A 6935-nucleotide genomic window follows, 5' to 3' on the forward strand; every position below is an offset into this window, starting at 1 on the left:
ATGAAGAAGACGTCTCAACTTCATAATGGTGTTATAATACGATGAAAGAAATAGGAATACACATGTTTTGTATGCTACAACTTTGACAAGTTTTTATTCATGAACTTGAACAAACTTTTGAGTATTACATGTATTAAAGTACATCTATAACTTTCTCGCAACTGTTTTCCTTGTAACATATTTATATAAAAGAAGAACAATAAATACGAGGTTTTTCTTTATAACCCGTTTTAGTATATAGTCTTGACCCCATCTTCATGTATTAGGAAGGGTTTGAGAGGTGACTCTATTGTTCTCATGGTAAAGAATACTATGATGTATGCTTATGCTGGGATTCCATAACCTCTGCTCGACACTTGTCTCTTGATTTACGCATCTATTTTCCGCACGTATCTATTCTGTGTTCATTATACAGTCCCCCAAGTGTTTGAGCGGTGAAGTATGAAGCCTCGAGCACTTGTTTTTCCTCTTAACTTGGTCCTTTTCCTGAAACAGAAAAATTTGCGGGACTCGGAGGTGCGATTAGAGATGAAGACTGCCTAACTCGTGTGTATTTCCATCAGATTAATTGTAACCCTGGGCTGGGAATTTAAGAATATTCTATTTTGCCGTACAGGTCGTGACTCATCATTTGGCACGAGTTAGGGTTTTTGCCTAGCATCTAAAATCGTTAGTAAAATTGTTAATGATTAAAAAATGAATTTTAACATAGAGATACCTGACCGTGGATACTTTCTTCAAAAGTAGTATCTTTTTAGATGAACTGCATTCTAATGTGAAGGAAGCACCTTCCCGTCCATTGTTTCCAACTCGTATGCTCCTTTTCCTGCAATATCTCGAACTCTGTAGGGTCCTTCCCATGTTGGACTCAGCTTTCCTGAATTAGCAGCCTTTGTAGATTGGAAAACCTTTTTAAGCACGAAGTCCCCAATTTTAAAGAATCTGAGGCGTGCTTTCCTGTTATAATATCGTTCAATTACTTGCTTTTGTGCCGCCATTCTTATTAGTGCAGCTTCTCTTCTTCCCTCTAACAAATCAAGATTCACCCGCATCTCTTCATCATTTGATTCCTCCGTTGCTTGAACGTACCGTGTGCTTGGTTCTCCTATTTCTATTGGAATCAAAGCCTCCACACCATAAACCATTGAAAATGGGGTTTCTCCCGTGCTTGTTTTTGTCGTTGTACGATAAGCCCATAATACCCCAGGTAATACCTCGGGCCAATTACCTTTCGAATCCTGCAACCTCTTCTTCAAGTTGTTGATGATAACCTTATTCGTGGATTCCGCTTGTCCATTCCCCACTGGATGATATGGTGTAGATGTTATCCTTTTAATCTGCCAACTTTGAAGAAATTCTGTGATTTGGGCTCCTATGAATTGTGGTCCATTATCACACACGATTTCCTTTGGTACCCCAAAACGGCATATTATGTTTCTCCAAATGAAGTCTTTAACTTCTTTCTTCCGCACCTGTTTAAATGCCCCTGCTTCTACCCATTTAGTGAAGTAATCTGTAAGCACAAGTAGAAACTTTACCTGACCTTTTGCTTGTGGCAATGGACCTACGATATTCATTCCCCATTTCATAAAGGGCCACGGAGCTATGACAGGGTGGAGTAACTCAGCTGGTCTATGCATATTATTGCCGTATCTTTGACATTTATCAAATTTAGACACGAAATCGTTAGCTTCTTCTTCCATCTTGGGCCAATAATATCCTGCTCGAATCAATGTTTTTACTAGCGACCTCCCACCAGCGTGACTTCCGCAATGTCCTTCATGTATTTCCCATCACATATTCTGTTTGAGAAGGTCCGAGACACCTTGCTAATGGTCCACCGAACATCTTTCGATAAAGATTCCCTTGATGCAAACAATAACGAGCAGCTTTCTTACGAAGTGCATGAGCCTTTGTTTTGTCAATAGGCACGGTTCCATACTGTAAAAAAGCAACAATTTCGTTTCTCCAATTCCATGTTAAATGATTAAAATTTACCTCATTCTTATCAGGTTCGAGAACAGAATGAAATAGATGTACGAATGAAGCATTTGCATCATTTGTTACGTCTGCTGTAGATGCGAGGTTAGACAAAGCATCTGCTTCTGCATTCTCGTCTCTTGGGATCTGCATTACCTTCCAAGTTTGGAATTGTTTTATTAGCTCCCGTACCTTTTCAAGATATTCTTGCATTCGAGTTTCCCTGGCTGTATAAGTCCCCAGTATTTGATTAACCACAAGTTGAGAATCGCTCTTGATTATAATCTGTGATATGCCAAGTTCTCGTGCCAGTTCTAAACCTGCAATGACAACTTCATACTCTGCTTCATTGTTAGTTATCGAATGACACTTTATAGCTTGTCTAGTAGTTTCACCCGTGGGTGGTACGAGAACTATTCCCAAACCTGCGCCTTTTACGTTAGATGAACCGTCAGTGAATAAAATCCAAGTCCCCGGGTTTGCACCATTAAAAACTTGTAATTCTTTTTCAGCTTCTAATTGCATCCCCTGACTGAAATCAGCTAATACCTGAGATTTTATAGCAATCCTAGGTTGATAAGTGATGTCGTACTCACTTAATTCTATAGCCCATTTCGCTAATCTATCTGATAATTCATGTTTATGCAAAATGTTTCGTTATGGAAAAACAGTAACCACAGCAATGGGATGACATTGAAAGTAAGGTCTTAATTTTCTAGATGCCATAATCAAAGCAAGCGCTAATTTTTCTAGTTGCGGGTACCGTGTTTCTGCATCTAGCAAAGACTTGCTTACATAATAGATAGGAGATTGCTTACCTTGATCCTCCCGGACTAAAACAGCACTTACCGCAACTTCTGACACGGCAAGATAGATGAGTAACTTCTCTCCTACCTTTGGTTTTGCCAACAACGGTGGATTTGACAAATATACTTTCAGATTCTTAAGTGCTTGCTGACAATCTTCGTTCCATTCAAAATGATCCTGTTTCTTTAAAGCTGAGAAAAATTTGAAGCATTTTTCTGAAGACTTGGAAGTGAATCTCCCCAGAGCTGCAATTCTCCCAGTTAGTCTTTGAACTTCTTTTTTACTCGTAAGTACATCTGGAATTTCTTCAATGGCCTTAATCTGTGCAGGATTCACTTCAATTCCACGGTTAGAAACAAGAAAACCTAAAAATTTTCCTGATGCCACTCCAAATGCACATTTTTCTGGATTCAACTTCATATTATATTTTCGTAAATTTTTAAACGTATCAGATAGGTGCGATATATGATCTTCTGAATGTTGAGTTTTAACTAGCATATCATCTATATATACTTCCATGGTTTTACCTAAATGTTCTTGAAACATTTGAGTGACCAACCTTTGATACGTTGCACCTGCATTCTTAAGACCGAAAGGCATTACCTTGTAACAGTAAGTCCCCCTATCTGTTATAAAAGAAGTTTTTTCTTCATCACCTGGATCCATTCTTGATTTGATTATAGCCTGAATATGCATCTAAAAAAATTGATAGCTCATGTCCTGCAGTAGCATCAGTTAACTGGTCTATGTGCAGTAAAGGAAAGGAATCTTTTGGACAGGCTTTATAAGGTCTGTGTAATCTACACAGACTCGCCACTTACCGTTCTTCTTAGGAACCACGACAGTATTAGCTAACCAGTTAGGATATTTTACCTCACGAATTGAACCAATTTTTAGTAACTTTTGAACTTCCTCTTGAATCACCTTATTTTTGAAAGTTCCTTGCTTTCTTTTCTTTTGCTTGACGGGAGGATATGATGGATCTTCATTCAACTTATGAGTCATGACTTCCGGTGGTATCCCTATCATGTCAGAATGGGACCAAGCAAAACAGTCTGCATTAGCTTTTAAAAATTCAATCAATTTACGTTTTACCTCCGGGCTAAGATTAGGTCCTATGTATACTTTTCTCTCGGGCAAGTGTATAAACAACACCACGACCTCTAGCTCTTCTATCGTTGATTTTGATATTTTCATTCTCCTCCGGTTCTTGAATAGTGTCAGGTCTCGAATCCACATCTGTTTGCTTTTGCTCAGGTGAGGTTGACTCTGTGTTACTCTTACCTAAATTCTGTAATTGCTATTTGTCTCCACCATTAACAATTGAATCTGCAATGGAATTGATGCTTCTAGATGTTTGTTGATCGCCTCTGATTTGGCTTATTCCCCATGGAGATGGGAATTTAATAACTTGATGTAGAGTTGATGGGACAACATCCATATCATGGATCCAAGGTCTCCCCATGATCATATTATAAGCCATTTCCATATATACTATCTGAAATTTAGTTTCTTTAACAACACCTGCAGCAAAAGTTGTTAGAACTACCTCTCCTTTTGTTACTACACTTGAATTGTCGAACCCGGACAAGGTATGCGCCTTCGGTATCATTTTGTCTTCAGCTTGCATTTCATGTAATACGCTTAGTAGTATAATATTTACGAAACTTCCTGGATCAATCAAAACTCGTTTTACATTAGTGTCATGTACAAGTAAAGATATTACCAGTGCATCATTGTGGGGGGTGATCACTCCTTCTGTATCTGTATCATCAAAAGTGATACTTTCATCTTCTAAGGTCTGTCGCACTCGCTTCCCGTGCGTGATTGTTACTTTGGAGACATTATTTGAAGCCGTATATGTTACTCCATAAATATCTTCTCCCCCACTTATAACATTCACGGTTCTCTTAGGTGATGGGGGCTTTAGTGGTTCTTGCCTATTTTTCATGTAAGCTTGCTTACCTTTCTCACTAAATAACTCAGTGAGATACCCTTGTTTCAATATATGGTCCACTTCACTTTGCAAGAATCTACATTCCGAAGTCTTATGCCCGTGATCATTGTGAAATTCGCACCAATGATCTGGATTGCGCTTATTTGGATTTGACCGCATCTCTTTCGGCCACCGTACCTTATCTCCCATGCTCCTCAAAACAGCTACGAGCTCGGAGGTAGTGACATTGAAATTATATCCACCAAATCTTGCCTTCAAACTTCCATCATCATCTCGTGACTCTTGTCTGTTTCGATCATTCCTGAACCTTGATGAAGAACCAGATTCCCTGTTTCTTGATTTTTGATCATATCGTTGATTTTCCTGTTTTGACCGTGAATCTTTTCCTGCAGGACCCATATAAGGATCGTACCTGTTTTTACCTGATCTTTTTTCTGTTTCGGATCTCCTGGAACTGCTCCTTTCTTCATGTTGAAATCGAGGCACGGTATCTTCTTCGATTCGCAACTTTGTACTGTACCTGTTATAAACATCATTCCACGTGGTTGCAGGGAACTCTCGAAGGCTTTCTTTAAGTCTTCTAGTGGCTTCTGAACTTTTATCATTTAAGTTGCTTGCAAAAGCTATTGCAGCCCAATTATCAGGTACACGGGGTAAAGTCATCCTTTCCCGTTGGAATCTATCAACAAAATCTCTGAGCAATTCTGAGTGCCCTTGTTTGATTTTGAAAATATCTTCCATTCTCTTCTCAACCTTTTGAGCTCCTGAGTGCGCCTTAATAAAAGAATCTGCAAGCTCAGCAAAAGAGTTTATAGAATTTTCAGGCAAAAGAGAATACCAGGTTAGTGCACCCTTGGTGAGTGTTTCTCTAAATTTCTTGACCAACATGGACTCTATTTCCTGCTTGGTTAAATCATTGCCTTTGACACCTGTAGTAAATGCCGTCACATGATCACGTGGGTCCGTTGTGCCATCATACTTTGAGATGTCAGGCATTTTGAACTTTTTAGGGATTGGAAGGGGAGCAGCACTTGGTTTCCAAGGTTGTTGTGAGTATTTATCCACATCTAGTCCTTTGATTATTGGGGGGACTCCAGGGATTTGCTCGATGCGCTCATTTTGTTTTTTGAGCTGTTTCTGCAAAGTTAGTACCAAATTTTGTAAATGAGAATTATTTGTATTACCTGGATCCGTTTCTCGTGGTTCGCTGGGGGTTCCCTCATTTGCAGAATTAACAAGGCCAGAACGTGGATTCTCCAATGTATTGTTATTAGGCGTAGGTGTGGGTGATGCAGCAGGTAACCGGCTAACTAGAGCTTGAAGAGCTTGGCTAACCTGTGCATCAATTATTTTCTGTAAGGCTTCATCTGGTCCCTCAAAATGTTCAGATTGTCCTTGCACGTCAGCATGAGATTCTGGTGCAGGAGTACCTTCACGAGATTGATGTGGTGAATTTTGAGGGGAAGGAACTACGTTAATGTTGTGTAAATCTCCTTGATTCTGATGGATTTGATTTTCATCAGCATTATTGTTGTTGTTGTCGTTGTCGTTTGACATGATGATAACAACAAATAAAATGTAACTTAAAAAGGAATAGATTATCATATTTCCGGTAACGGAACCAATTTGTTTAACCAAAAATAGAATTTCGGTTAAAACTAGAAATTAAGAGAAAAAATCGGGTTACTGATAATCAGGAGACGAAAAGAATAAGAAATTTTTGAGGATAATAAAGCAGTAAATAAGTTTGTATTTCAATGTAATCTCAATGATTTTTCGTGTCCCTACAAATGCTGAGACCTCCTCCTTTTATAGTTGATTTTTCTAGGAAAAGGTATAATGCCTTAGCCTTAAAGAGGCAATTATGAGCATTAAATGACATTAAATGAAATGTTACACAATCATTCCTATTCAATACTGATTGGTAGCTGTTATTGTAGGCAAACTCAGCAAGCGGTGGAAACTGATCCCAAGAAGCCTCGAAATCCATAATGCAAACGCGTAACATATCCTTAAAAATATGAATGGTGCAATCACACTGTGCGTCCATCTCGGGGTGGAATGATGTACTCAACTCTACTCGTGTGTCCAACTCTCGTTGTACAACTCTCCAAACTTGCGATGTGAATTGCGTGCCCCGATTAGAAATAATCGACATCGGCTTACCGTGAAGACAAAAAATCTCGCGGAT

Source organism: Nicotiana attenuata, unplaced genomic scaffold (genome assembly GCF_001879085.1).
Source record: "Nicotiana attenuata strain UT unplaced genomic scaffold, NIATTr2, whole genome shotgun sequence".
Taxonomy (NCBI): domain Eukaryota; kingdom Viridiplantae; phylum Streptophyta; class Magnoliopsida; order Solanales; family Solanaceae; genus Nicotiana; species Nicotiana attenuata.